Consider the following 15,865-nt stretch of genomic DNA (forward strand, 5'->3'; position numbering starts at 1 on the left):
GTAAGAAAAATCGTGGGTTGAGATAAGAATAGTTTAATAATTGGGGAAAAGAGGAAAAAATATATAATTATAATAATAATAATAATAAATTGTAATGAAAAGGAAAACAACAAAAGAGACAGAGAAGAACAAAACCCAGGGGAAAAAAAAAAAGTGATGCAACCGCTCACCACCCACCGACTGACGCCCAGCCAGTCCCCAAGCAGCGATCGCTACCCGCCAGCCAGCTCCCCCCCAGTTTATATACTGGGCATGACGCCATATGGTATGGAATAGCCCTTTGGCCAGTTTGGATCAACTATCTTGGCTGTGCCCCCTCCCAGTTTCTTGTGCACCTGGCAGAGCATGGGAAGCTGAAAAGCCCTTGACCAGTGTAAACATTACTTAGCAACAACTAAAACATCAGTGTGTTATCAATATTATTCTCATACTAAAATCCAAAACACAGCACTATACCAGACACTAGGAAGAAAATTTACTCTATCCCAGCTGAAACCAGGACAGTATCCACCCCTTATTCTATACCATTTACGTCATGCCCAGGTCCCATACTTTCCAATACATGCCAATTAATCACCACCACTTTTCACAAAATCACAGAATCACAGAATTGTATAGGTTGGAAAAGACCTTTAAGATCATCGAGTCCAACCATAAACCTAACACTACCAAGACCACCACTATACCATGTCCCTAAGCACCACGTCTACACGTCTTTTAAATACCTCCAGGGATGGGGACTCAACCACTTCCCTGGGCAGCCTGTTCCAATGCTTGATAACCCTTTCAGTGAAGTAAAATTTCCTAATATCCAGTCTAAACCTCCCCTGGCACAACTTGAGGCCATTTCCTCTCATCCTAACACTTGTTACCTGGGAGAAGAGACCCACCCCCACCTCTCTACAACCTCCTTTCAGGTAGTTGTAGAGAGCGATAAGGTCTCCCCTCAGCCTCCTTTTCTCCAGGCTAAACAACCCCAGTTCCCTCAGCCGCTCCTCATAAGACTTCTGCTCTAGACCCTTCACCAGCTTCGTTGCCCTTCTCTGGACACGCTCCAGCACCTCAATGTCCCTCTTGTAGTGAGGGGCCCAAAACCAAACACAGTATTCGAGGTGCGGCCTCACCAGGGCCGAGTACAGGGGCACGATCACTTCCCTAGTCCTGCTGGCCATGCTATTTTTGATACAAGCCAGGATGCCATTGGCTTTCTTGGCCTCCTGGGCACACTGCTGGCTCATATTCAGGCGGCTGTCAACCAACACCCCCAGGTCCTTTTCCGCCAGACAGCTTTCCAGCCACTCTTCCCCAAGCCTGTAGCGTTGCATGGGGTTGCTGTGGCCCAAGTGCAGGACCCAGCACTTAGCCTTGTTGAACCCCATACAATTGGCCTCGGCCCATCGATCCAGCCTGTCCAGGTCCCTCAGTAGAGCCTTCCTACCCTCAAGCAGATCAACACTCCCACACAACTTGGTGTCGTCTGCAAACGTACTGAGGGTGCACTTGATACCCTCATCCAGATAATTGATAAAGATATTAAACAGGACTGGCCCCAACACAGAGCCCTGGGGAACACCACTTGTGACCGGCCGCCAACTAGAGTAAACTCCATTCACCACCACTCTTTGGGCCCAGCCAGCCAGCCAGTTCTTTACCCAGCGAAGAGTACACCTGTCCACGCCATGAGCAGCCAGCTTCTCCAGGAGAATGCTGTGGGAAACACTGTCAAAGGCTTTACTAAAGTCTAGATAGACAACATCCACAGCCTTTCCTTCATCCACTAGGCGGGTCACCTTGTCATAGAAGGAGATCAGGTTGGTCAAGCAGGACCTGCCTTTCCTGAACCCATGCTGGCTGGGCTTGATCCCTTGGTTATCCTCTACATGCCGTGTGATGGCACTCAGGATGATCTGCTCCATCAGCTTCCCCAGCACTGAGGTCAGGCTGACAGGCCTGTAGTTCCCCGGGTCCTCCTTCCGGCCCTTCTTGTAGATGGGTGTCACATTTGCTAATCTCCAGTCAACTGGGACCTCCCCAGTTAGCCAGGACTGCTGGTAAATGATGGAAAGGGGCTTGGTGAGCACTTCTGCCAGTTCCTTCAGTACTCTCGGGTGGATCTCATCAGGCCCCATAGACTTGTGAGTGTCTAAGTGGTGTAGCAGATCACTAACCATTTCCCCCTGGATTATGGGGGCTCCATTCTGGTCCCCGTCCCTATCTTCCAACTCAGGGGGCTGGGTACCCAGAGAACAATAGGCCCTACTATTAAAGACTGAGGCGAAGAAGGCATTAAGTACCTCAGCCTTTTCCTCATCCTTTGTCACTGTGTTCCCTCCCCCATCTACTAGGGGCTGGAGATTCTCCTTAGCTCTCCTTTGGCTGCTAATGTATTTGAAGTATTTTTTGTTGTCTTTTACAGCAGCAGCCAGATTGAGCTCTAGCTCAGCTTTGGCCCTTCTAATTTTCTCCCTGCACAGCCTTGCTACACCTTTGTAGTCCTCCTGAGTTGCCTGCCCTTTCTTCCAGAGGTCATAGACTCTCCTCTTTTTCCTGAGGTCGAGCCAGAGCTCTCTATGCAGCCAGACCGGTCTTCTTCCCCTCCAGCTCGTCTTTCGACACCTGGGGACAGCCTGCTCTTGTGCCTTTAGGACTTCCTCCTTAAAGAATGTCCAGCCTTCCTGGACTCCTTTGCCCTTTAGGGCTGCCTCCCAGGGGACTCTGTCGACCAGGCTCCTAAACAGGCCAAAGTCTGCCCTCTGGAAGTCTAAGGTGGCAGTTTTGTTGACCCCACTCCTCGCTTCTCCAAGTATCAAAAACTCTATCATTTCGTGATCACTCTGCCCAAGATGGCCTCCAACCATCACATTGCTCACAAGTCCTTCTCTGTTCGTGAACAAGAGGTCCAGCGGGGCCCCTTCCCTAGTTGGCTCACTCACCAGCTGTGTCAGGAAGTTATCTGCCACACACTCCAGGAACCTCCTAGACTGTTTCCTCTCTGCTGTATTGTATTTCCAGCAGACATCCAGTAGGTTGAAGTCCCCCACAAGAACAACGGCTAGCGATTGTGAGACTTCTCCCAGCTGCTTATAGAATAGTTCGTCTGTCTCCTCATCCTGGTTGGGTGGTCTGTAACAGACTCCCACCACAATATCTGCCTTGTTGGCCTTCCCCCTGATTCTTACCCATAGACACTCCACCCTATCGTCACCATCATTAAGCTCTAAACTATCCAGACACTCCCTAACATACAGGGCTACCCCACCACCTCTCCTGCCTCGCCTATCCCTCCTGAAGAGTTTATAGCCATCCATCGCCACACTCCAGTTGTGCGAGTCATCCCACCATCTTTCCGTGATGGCAACCATATCATAGTTTTCCTGATGTACAATGGCTTCCAACTCCTCCTGCTTGTTGCCCATGCTGCGCGCATTGGTGTAGAGGCACTTCAGCTGGGCTGTCATCTGTGTCTCCTTCATAGAAGAACACCCCTTGTGTGCTTTGAGGGGTTTCACTGGTGTTTCCCTCTTGGCTCCTATTGCCTCAGTATCCCCTAGCTCAACTCTGTACAACTTCAACTGTGCCCCAGTGTACCCCACACATCTCAGAGACACAGGCTGAGTGCCCTCACTGGCACCCGCTCCCTCTAACCGTGGCACGTCGTCCCTCAGCTTCTCTCGGGCAAGCCTGATATTAACCCCCTCCCCCTTCGAGTCTAGTTTAAAGCTCTGTCGATGAGCCCTGCAAGCTCCTGAGCAAAGATTCTCTTTCCCCTTTGAGAAAGATGAATCCCATCAGACGCCAGCAAACCTGGTGCTGTGTAGGCCATCCCGTTATCAAAAAAACCAAAACCGTGGCGATGACACCAGCCATGGAGCCATGAGTTGATAGATTGGGTGCCTCTGTTCCTTCTAGTGTCACTGCCCACAACTGGAAGGAGAGAGGAGAAAATAACCTGTGCTCCAGAGTCCCTTACTAGCCGTCCCAAGGCCCTGAAGTCTCTTTTGATTGCCCTAGGACTTTGCGTTGCAGCTTCATCGCCCCCCACATGGAAGAGCAGTAGAGGGTAATAGTCCGAGGGCCATACCAGGCTAGGGAGTATCCTAGTGATATCCTTCACCCGGGCCCCAGGGAGGCAGCAGACTTCCCTAAGAGGAGAGTCCATCCGGCATATTGGACCCTCGGTTCCTCTCAGAAGGGAGTCACCCACAACTATAACCCGTCTTCTCTTCCTTGTGGAGGCGGTGTTAATACAAGAGGTACGTTCTTCTGACCTGGGCGACACCTCTGGTATAGATAGACTGTCATCCCCATCCTCCATTGCCTGGCCTTCCACCTCCAGGGCCTCATACCTCTTGTACAGAGGCACCTGGGGAGGCGAGGTGGGCAGGGAGGGCCTTCGCCTGCCACCACGAGCATGGACTTGCCTCCATTCACTCTCCTCCTTTGAGCTGTTGCCTTCAGCCCAGTGGGGCAGGGATACAGGATCCCCTTGATCGTGGGTTCTTACTGGTGGCTGCTGCTGCTCCTGTTCCTGTCTCAGGGGAGGCAGAGCATGGCACCACCAGTCTATCTCTTTCTCAGCCTCCCTGATGCTCCTTAACCTTTCTAACTCCTCCTGTAGCTCTGCCACCACGCAGAGCAAATCATCCTCACACAGCTGTCCTCATGGCTGCCATCTGTGAACAGTGAGAGGCCCAGGCACTCCCTGCAGCCTGAGACCTGGGTGGCTGCATGTTTTTGTGGGAGCTCTGTCTGGGTAGCCACATCCACTCTGGCGAGCACAGAGGGCATCGCTTTCTGCCGAGTGAATACCATAGCTTAGTTTCTTCTGAAAGGATGGGGACTACCGAATGACCTCACTTTTCACAGTTCCTCCTGAGATAGTAGGGTGACTTCGCCTTCCCTACACGACCTGCCTGCGCAAACTGCCGCGCCAACTGCCGCGCCACGGCCTTCCGACGCGCCACGCCCTGTTTGCCGGTCCTGGTCGCCGCGCTCCCTGGGGGCTGCTCTTGTACGGGAAGGGAATTGCTGCCGTCACTCTTGTCCCCGCCCACGCTGAGTCAGAGCCGGGCCCTCGTCAGGAGCTCCCTCCTTCCTGCTCAGGGGCCGGGGCGTGGCTGTGGTAGCCCTCTCTCTCCGTGCCCTTTTTTTTTTTTTTCCTCCCTTCCCTGCGCGGTTTTGCCGCGGTTTAGGCGATCCAGCAACGGTCCCCCGACGTGGTCCTCTGTCTCAGAGCTCCTCGCCTCGGAGGCTTCGCTGAAATGGCCTGAAATTTTCCTGTCTTTTGATATAGACACACAGATACCATTCCCTTGGTCTATGGGCCATCCCTCTAAAATGTCCATGACTTTGGGCTCCATCTGTCATAACAGTCCTTCAGGGCAGGAGAGATGGTGTGTGGTGTTGGATTGTTGCATGCTGAAGCCACTTCTGGTTCCATCACTGCTGCACTTTGCTTGCTTTCATCAAAGTTCATTCTTCATTAATCTGGGTGATTCTCACTGAAATACCGTTGATATGGCATATAGCAACCATAAAAGTGATGACATAAAGTATTATATGGCAATTAACATCATACCATTTAGTTCATTGGCTATTCTCACCCAAAATCAAATCCCCTTGAGGTACACAGCAGACTTCCCCATCCTCCCGCATCACTCACCAAGTGCACCCAGGTCCTTGAGCACAAACAATCCCACAAATGGGTTTACCTTTGCCTGAGGCAGGAGTAACCCAGACTGTCTTCCCCAGCATGTTTTTTATGCGTACTACAGGGGCTTTATCCCCTTCTAAAGTACGTAAAAGTTTTGATTGGGCAGGGCCAGCTCGACTAACAGATCCCCTAGTGTTGACTAACCAGGTGGCCTTTGCTAAATGTGTATCCCAATGTCTGAATGTCCCACCACCCATTGCTCTCAGTGTAGTCTTTAACAGTCCATTGTATGGTTTGATTTCCCCGGAGGCTGGTGCATGACAGGGGATGCGATATACCCACTCAATGCCATGCTCTTTGGCCCAGGTGTCTATGAGGTTGTTTCAGAAATGAGTCCCGTTGTCTGACTCAATTCTTTCTGGGGTGCCATGTCGCCATAGGACTTGCTTTTCAAGGCCCAGGATAGTGTTCCGGGCGGTGGCATAAGGCACGGGATATGTTTCCAGCCATCCGGTGGTTGCTTCCACCATTGTAAGCACATGGCACTTGCCTTGGCGGGTTTGTGGGAGTGTGATAGAATCAATCTGCCAGGCCTCCCCATATTAATATGTCAGCCATCGCCCTCCATACCACAGAGGCTTTAACCGCTTGGCTTGCTTGATTGCAGCACATGTTTCACATTCATGGATAACCTGTGAAGTAGTGTCCATGGTCCAGTCCACCTCTCGATCACGAGCCCATCTATATGTTGCATCTCTTCCTTGATGGCCTGAGGTGTCATGGGCCCACTGAGCTATAAATAATTCACCCTTATGCTGCCAGTCCAGATCCACCTGAGCCACTTCAATCTGAGCAGCCTGATCCACCTGCTGGTTGTTTTGATGTTCCTCAGTGGCCTGACTCTTGGGTACGTGAGCATCTACGTGACATACTTTTACAACCAGGTTCTCTACCCGGGCAGCAATATCTTGCCACAATGCTGCATCCCAGATGGGTTTGCCTCTGCGCTGCCAGTTGCTCTGCTTCCATTGCTGTAACCACCCCCACAGGGCATTTGCCACCATCCATGAATCAGTATAGAGATAGAGCACTGGCCATTTTTCTCGTTCAGCAATGTCTAAAGTGAGCTGGATGGCCTTCACTTCTGCAAATTGGCTCGATTCCCCTTCTCCTTCAGCAGTTTCTGCAACTTGTCGTATAGGACTCCATACAGCAGCCTTCCACCTCTGATGCTTTCCCATAAGACGACAGGACCCATCAGTGAACAGGGCATATTGCTTCTCATTTTCTGGTAGTTGATTGTACAGTGGGGCCTCTTCAGCACGTGTCACCTCCTCCTCTGGTGATATTCCGAAATCTTTGCCTTCTGGCCAGTCCATGATCACTTCCAAGATTCCTGGGCAACTAGGGTTTCCTATCCAAGCCCCTTGTGTGATGAGTGCAACCCACTTACTCCACGTAGCATCAGTTGCATGATGTGTAGAGGGGACCCTCCCTTTGAACATCCAGCCCAGCACCAGTAGTCGGGGTGCCAGGAGGAGCTGTGCTTCAGTACCAACCACTTCCGAAGCAGCTCAAACCCCTTCATTTGCTGCCAATATCTCTTTTTCAGTTGGAGTATAGCGGGCCTCGGATCCTCTGTATCCCCGACTCCAAAACCCTAGGGGTCGACCTCGATTCTCCCCTGGTGCTTTCTGCCAGAGGCTCCAGGTAGGGCCATTCTCCCCGGCTGCGGTGTAGAGCACATTTTTTACATCTTGCCCTGCCCGGACTGGCCCAAGGGCTACTGCATGCACTATCTCCCGTTTAATTTGTTCAAAGGCTTGTCGTTGCTCAGGGCCCCATTTGAAATCGTTCTTCTTCCGGGTCACTTGGTAGAGAGGGCTTACGATCAGACTGTAATTTGGAATATGCATTCTCCAAAAACCCACAATGCCTAAGAAAGCTTGTGTTTCCTTTTTGCTAGTTGCTGGAGACATGGCTGTTATTTTGTTGATCACATCCATTGGGATCTGATGACGTCCATCTTGCCATTTTATTCCTAAAAACTGGATCTCCCGTGCAGGCCCCTTGACCTTACTTTGTTTTATGGCAAAACCGGCTTTCAGGAGGATCTGCACTATTTTCTTCCCTTTCTCAAAAACTTCTTCTGCTCTATTGCCCAACACGATGATGTCATCAATATATTGCAGATGTTCTGGAGCTTCACCCTGTTCCAGTGCCATCTGGATCAGTCCATGGCAAATGGTAGGGCTGTGTTTCCACCCCTGGGGCAATCAATTCCAGGTGTACTGGACGCCCCTCCAAGTGAAAGCAAACTGTGGCCTGCACTCTGCTGCCAAAGGGATTGAGAAGAACGCATTAGCGATATCAACTGTGGCATACCATTTGTCTGCTTTTGACTCCAGTTCACATTGAAGTTCCAGCATGCCCGGCACGGCAGCACTCAGGGGCGGCGTGACTTCATTCAGGCCACGATAGTCTCCTGTTAGTCTCCACTCTCCATTAGACTTTCACACTGGCCATATGGGACTGTTAAAAGGTGAACGAGTCTTACTGATCACTCCTTGGCTCTCCAGTCGATGAATCGGCTTATGGATGGGAATCAGAGAGTCTCGGTTGGTGCAACATTGCCTCCAGTGCACTGTTGTGGTAGCAACTGGCACCTGTTGTTCTTTGACCCTCAGCACAGAAAGCAAGAGAAAGAGAAAAACAGGTTTTTGAGATTGCAAAACAAATTCACTACCCATGCTACTGTTCCAATTGTAAGGAAAATGACATTATGCTGCTGCAGGTATAGACTTACTTACACATCACTTATGGAATATGCATCTCCTATGATGTACCAGTTTCTTCCTTCTTGTGAGGGAGGTGAGCCAAGGGAGTTTCTGGTGACCTTTTTTCTGGGGTGATATAGTCTGGTCTGCTAATCCAGCAGACTGGGGAATTGGGGATGCACTGGGAACTAAGGCAATCAACAATTCCTGTAATGCATGCCAATGCTAGAAGTAGAAAAATTCTGGAGCTTGACCAAGATATTTCAATTTCTGGCTTTTCAATGAAATAATAAAGATTGTTCACAGAAAGAAGCATATTTCACACATAAAAATAATTTGGTTAAAAACCCTAATGTTCTATCTGAAAAGCAGATTAATTCAATCTAATTTAAAATTTAATTAGATCTAATTAAAAATTTCTGACTTCTCTGATTCTCAATTTTGCCAGCTTCAGTGATTACTGTTATTTTGTCCTCCCAATGGTCTGAGAGCCAGAGAAGTGAATAGGGTCTTTTTTAGAGCTAATATTTCAGCAGAAGCTGAATGGGTTTTCATGAGACAAAGGATACTAATTTTCATCGTTCTTACATTGTTTACATAAATCCTGTCACAAAGAACTGAGGAATCTCAAACAGAGGTTGCAGTAATCCCTCATTACCATAATGGAAAAAATCCAATGGTTAACATGCAGAGGCCTCTGTTAGACTCTGCCCCATAATAACTATTTTCCATATCTTCTACCGCTTGAGAAAAAAGCAAGACTTAATAAAGCTGTGCAACTCATTCCCCTGCCTACCTCAGATGATGATCTCAAACCAGGAACCACTTGTACAGTAGCAGGATGGGGTCAAACTCACAATCATCCGAGAAAGCTTTCTGATACCCTGAGGGAGGTCAACATCACTGTCGTCAGTAGGCAAATCTGCAATGATAACAATCATTATAAAAACAACCCTGTTATAACAGACAACATGATATGCACAGAGGCTAAGAATGGAGGAAAGGACACATGATTTGTAAGTATATTTACTGGCTATATCCACATAGATTATATTAAAAATAAAATATAAAGTACTAGCTTCTACAGACTTATAATTTCTGCCTATCTTCAGTTCAATTAAGAATTTTATTTAAAATGAGTGAATTTACTAAGGCTTATTCTTCTAAGCCTTAAAATCAAAACTTCTGATTGATAAATTCACCTTCACAGATTTTGGATATTGTGGTTTTATCCAGGCGTGGCAGATAGCTATTCTCTTCTTCAATAAAATGATTTTTAATAGAAAAATCTCCACAAAATAGCTTATGTTTTATGAGCCCATTCTCAAGCAGCTAAATTCAATGGAAAAACTTCTCTGATGTCAGAGGGCTTTGAAACAGGTTTTGCTGATAAAAAGCATTTTGACTGGGCACCAAGTCAAATGCACAACTGTGTAAGAACTACCACATTTTAAAAGATTTAAATATTGAATTAACAAAGTTACAAAAAAGGTACCAATATCTAGAGACTTTCTGCCTTTCAAGAGGAAAGTTTCCAGCTGTTTCTTTTCATATTCAAAAAGACTAACTATTCCTTAGCACTGCTAGATTCATTCCCCATAACTCACACTGAAAGATCAGATTGAAGTCTTTTTTTCTTTTTTGCTAATGAAAACCTGACCTTCTAAGGAGAAGAGAAAAAAAAAACCAAGAAAACCACAATAGCACTGTCTACATTTTTATTTCCTCCATGCAACTGGTGCATGAATTTTATGTAAGAGGAGCATTTTTTAGCTTTTGCAAATTTGAATGACAATTTTTCCCCCTTTTTTCCAGGGGGATTCAGGCGGACCTTTAAGATACAATAATGTGATGAGGCATCACTGCTTTCAGGAAGCCAAACAAGTGTGGTACTGTTGATGGCCCTGGTGTCTACACTCGACTCACAAAGCAATACCTGCAGTGGATAAGGAAAACCATAGGGGGAGCCTAATAGATTGGGTTTTGACCAAGTGATTTCCTACTTTGTACTTGTGTAACAATATCTAGTTTTGAAATACACTTTTAAAAATAGCTTCATTATACTTTTAAAAGAGGTATTCCCATGCTGAATTTTAGCAGCTTGATGTCCTTATAGATGAAATTACATATGTCTGTTTTCAGGACAGATGTGATCTTAACAGGGCCAGAACACAGCACTCTGCTACAACAGCATTTGTAGCTTACACTGTCAGCCATGGAGTCATTAGATGGGTATTTGTGACTCGGGCTTCCAACATTATTGCATTGCACATTCAGACTGAGCTCTACCTGGATGAGTATTTCTGACCAAGAAACTAATCCAGCTAGCTGTTTGTGTCCTCACTGCATGCCTAGTATATAATGCACTCTTCTATATCTGGACTTCTGCAAATAACCCTGAAAGTTAATGAGATGCTAGGTACGACTCCAGACACCTGAAAAACTTGGCAGTTTCTCTGCAGCAGAGCTCCTGATTTTACAGTTGTAGGGGACTGCTAAGCTTCAGAAAATTAAGTTTCAGCAACTGCATTTGATTGTGGGTGCAAGCAACTGCAAGAAGTTTGCATTTCCTAACTGTCATGTATTTGAAACCTCTAGATTTCATCCCTTTACATACTTTGCATTTAATAAAGAAATGGTAATAAAATCTACTGCTTGAAGCTGTCAATTTATGTGGAACACCCCGTCTGTTGCAGTACAGATATTCTGTGTACATAATGTTTTGGATGTGCAATGTTTGCAGAATGGACCAGGATCGGCAACATTATGTTAAAAAATCAGCTGAAAAACCATCCTCCACAGAAATGACAAACAGCAAACAGACCTATTGTGAAAAATGCTTCTGCCCACCTCTGTATTAAAAGTCTTGTGCATTTTCAACGCCATGAACACCTCAAAAAGGGTTTGGTTTTATTTTGTGTTGCTTTGGGGTTTTTTTTACTTGGAAGTGGGCATTAGCTAACAGAAAGCAAAGGATATTCAAAGGGTGGAGAAATCTTGTATTGATTTTAATTAAAAAATGATTGCTCGGTTCATCATTAGCAATTAAACATCACTTATAAACACAACATGGGAAAGTACAGGCTAAAACTTTTTTACACAATTGTCTCCACCTGATCTCGTTGAGAAGAAACAGTAGTTTTGTCATAGAGGAATAATGAAGGGTGAAGGAGGGAGAGGGTCTAAACTACAGGGATCTTTACTGAAAGTTTTGATGCTGAACATCATTTTTTATGTTTTCTGTCCATTACAAACATTACACAGTCAGAACTTTTAACATTCCTTATTCTTATTCCTAAAAATTAGTTATGCATGTTTGTTCTGACTCTCGGGCTGAACACACGAACAAGCACACAAATGCAGACACAGAGGTACACACAAATACAGAAGCAAAGCAGGAGCAGAGAGAAGGATTCCCAGCCAAGTAAGACTGCATCAGTGAAACAGAGGAGAATTTGGCCCACTGACTGGTACTGACACCCAAAGCAGTGACTTTGATTCTGTCTTTAAACACAGAGGAAATAAGTAAGACGAATCCAGACTTTTTCTATTCTATTTGTCATGCAAACTACCAAACCCTTGCTTAGGAAAGAATTGATTCTAAAAACCTTCAGAAAACAAAAAAATCCTTATCAATCTAGTGAAAAATCTGTAGCTGATCTTCAAGACAACAGATCATCCAGGGCTATTTCACTCTCCCATACATTAGTCTTACTTCATTACTTTCCTCTTTGCCCATTTTTTCACTGTATTCCTTTCATCCTGCTATAGCATTTTCTTCATCTTACTGCTTCATCTTTGGTCTGCTTCTTCCCCTTGCCTGGAAGTCACAGGCAGCATCCTTGTCAGTGGAAAATCCTGCTCAAAGCCTATAATTCTTTTTTTCTCCATTTTTCAGACAGTAGTTCTGATCCAAGTGTTGCAGAACCTTAGAGACCAGGAAGGAGAGGTTCTGACCAAGGAGAAGTTTACAATGCATGAAGAAATGTGCAAGACAAAATGTGCAGCCTTCCTCCTCTATCTTGAAATTTAGGATCTACCCCAAAATACTATAAAACTTTTTTTTTATTTTACATGAGTGTTATTTAGTGAATTGTGCAAAATGAGCCAGTGGAACTGGACTTACATGGTAAACAAAACATTCAAGCCTCTGTCACCACTGCCAGTAGTGGAAACCTGTGGAAAAAAGCAGAAGCAAGAGCAAGGAGATAGAACTGAGTTTTCATCTAAGCTGTGACTTTCTCTGATCAAGAGGCCTGAACCCATTCCCAATACAGCTCCATCACTATGGGATGGAGCCCATGCAAGTTTATGTACTAGCTAAGAAAAATGTTATGATCATACAATGACATTTTGACATCTAGAATGTAACAATTTCTACTCACTGTGGGCTTATGAGATACCTGGGGGAAATGAACAGGTATAAAATGCATTACACAAACTAATACAACATTTATCTAAGTAACATCAAGTCAGATTGTATAGTGGCAGGAGAACAGGATAGTGTGTGCTAGAAACGATTCAGTACATTTATGTGGAGAAACAAAAGAATTCCCTAGTCTGAGTTTCCTTAATCTATTTCATTGCATTACAGCCAGGCAACATCTTTGTCATATTGGTATACCTGGGAAGACACATGCCCTGTATGGGCAATGAAGTTTTTCCTCTTGTAAAAATTATTTTTGTCCTGACATTTTGGATTCCATATGTGTTGTACAGTGCTCCACCTTGAACAGGACTGTGGGGATGATGGCCTGGGTTTAGGCAACTTAAATTTTACTTAATCCTCTGTGCCACCTCTGGAGACTCAGCCTTTATTGCATACAGACCTCAGGTGCAGAACAAGCTGACCTCTTAGAAATGGGTTCTGATTTCTGTCTCAGTCTGGGCCTGAACAGTATACCAGGCATATAACAAGCAATGAGCTAAAAATATGCCATATTCTACAAGGAGGAAGTCAGGATTTCATATTTTGCCCAAGACTTCGTATGGTAAGACCTCTGCACAGGCAGAATGAGGCAGCTATGCAAGAACAATGATCTACTTTCAGCAACTGCACACTCTATACCTGCAAGTATTCAGCAACATTACCTGCAAAAGATTAGTGAAGCAGAATCATGCTGCCTACTCAAGTCCTCAAATTCCTATTACAGAAAGATAGATATTCGCCATGTGAAAGAAACTGACAGTAAAGGAGCCTATCTAGAAAAGAAGCACATCCAGAAAAGGCACTTCAGTATATGTTTAATTTCACTCCAGATTAAATACCAGACTGTGACTAAACACATGCTTAAATGCTTTCTCAGACATGGTCACAGAATAGAGCTACAGGTCACACATACAAGATTCTCTCATATTTATGGGCTGTTGGCTAGTTCTACTGAAATCAGTGACTTCTCCCACTTTTAGATATTATGTTATAATACTTCTGGGGGCAATACAGCTTGACCACTCGATAATGAACAAGCATAATTAACTAAGAAATGAGAACTTCTCAGTCTGAAATAAATGTATTTTCTTATTTTAACAGTTGAGCATCCAACAAAATATGCTTAGCTTCAGTATTGACCATCTCCTTCCCCACCACAGCCCCCCATCCTGTATTATACATCTTTTCCTTTATTTGGCAAACCAATAGCATTTAGGTACCGTCAAAGGAAAGAGAGAGAATTTCTGGGGGAATCCCAAAAATATATGAGTAAAGAGACTAATTCCACTGCTTTTTTCCCATTCAAAAGAGAAAAAATGTTTTTTAACATTTTAAAAAACTTCTGAATTATTTAAAATACTATTTTGAATATTTAAATCAAATTCTAAGTGTTTGATAAAATCTGTTTCAACAAACATGTTCATGTTAGAAGACAGGCACAGTATAAGTTATTTCCCATTCTTAGACATCAGCTTCTTGGTAGTCATTTCTAAATTGATAATCAATGTTCCCATTTTCTAACCTGTTTTGAAGACCATACGAGATGGCCACAGAAACCAGCAGTTTAGTAGCAGATTTATTGTAAATTAACATCTTATAAGGTAAAAAAGATGAGTGGTCTCAACCTTCCAGACCTAAAGTTAATGACCATGTGATTTATGAACAGCAGAAGATGAGGTTTTAAAAATGATGAGAACTAAAGACATGACAGTTTCACATTCATTTCCAGAGATACTTGTGCCCCTGTTAACATTGCCTCTCTCTTTTCATGCATTTGATGAATTTGATAATTTTCCATGGGCTGACAACTGCTCTACTCCCCTAATCTACCATTCTCCTCCAGCTACAGGAAATATTCTAAATATATTTCCATTCTAAATATATTTCCAACAGGGAAAAAAAATCCAGACAATATGAGTTTCTGAGCTCACAGGGCTTTTAATATACAAATGCAAGAGTGAATCCTTACCCCCTGCCTCTCTTTATTCCTAATAATGAAAGCAAAGCTCTAAAGATGTCTGTGGATAAAACACGTTTTGAATAGCACTAGTGAGTTGCATCTGAATAGCATCTGAAGACCAATTCTGACATCCTTAGTTAGGTGTTGACAGTGTACAGGTCTTATGCAGGCAAAATCCTGTTAAAGTCCAAGAGGTTTGGTCCTTGTGAGCACTAAATAAAATTCTTGAGGGTGACAGCTGCCAGGTTTGCTGACACCCAGAATTAAACTGGTACCCTTAAGGGATGAATGAACTAACGGTTTTGTTTGATCCAAACAGCATGCTTCTTTGACTATGTCCATCTGGCTTATTAACCAGTTGATTACATAATTATGCATAATAATAGAATTATTATGCAATTATTTATATTTTCAAACATCTGTCAAACGCAGTAGGTGGGTTTAAGGAAACAATTCAAAATACAATAAAGACAGTTTTCTATTTAAGCTAGTTATCATTACCACTATGAAAACAATAAAGAATTCCCAATAAATCATTTATATTTAGATAGAGTTATATATTTAACCTAGATCTCTAGAAATATTTAGACAGATTCTGTACCATGATCTATGTGATATATAGAACAATACAGTCCCCTGGACTGGTCTCTGCTGATCCTAGCCTTTGAATGATTCAAGGCAATTTACATTAATTGGCATGTGGTTTCCAATGGGGAGGCTAAGATGATGTAAAATTACTTACAAGAATCATAGCTAAAAGCAGGGCCTAAGACTTTATGCTGGCACTTGACACAGGATGGATTCCATCCATGCTTGCTAGTTTAATGAAAATAAATATGATGTTATTCTTCAGAGTCAGAACATTTTTCCTCTAGGGTAAGAAAGACAAGCTACTAACATTTCACATGATGGACTAATGGTGAAAATTGCTTTCTCTTGAAAAAATTGTACTATCTTTTGCCATGTTTCCATTGGAAGGAACACACATATTTTGAATTATTGAATGGGCTAAATACATTTAATCATTTGGTTTCAAGGAAAAGAAG

The 15,865-nt window shown here is 44.3% G+C and overlaps 1 pseudogene; it reads left to right on the top strand.

The window, feature by feature from the left end:
• Nucleotides 1-10,402, top strand: part of LOC140651435 (granzyme A-like) — a 63,532-nt pseudogene extending 53,130 nt beyond the window's left edge.
• Nucleotides 10,403-15,865: the final 5,463 nt, after the last annotated feature.

This window comes from Ciconia boyciana, chromosome 4 (assembly GCF_034638445.1).
Source record: "Ciconia boyciana chromosome 4, ASM3463844v1, whole genome shotgun sequence".
NCBI lineage: Eukaryota > Metazoa > Chordata > Aves > Ciconiiformes > Ciconiidae > Ciconia > Ciconia boyciana.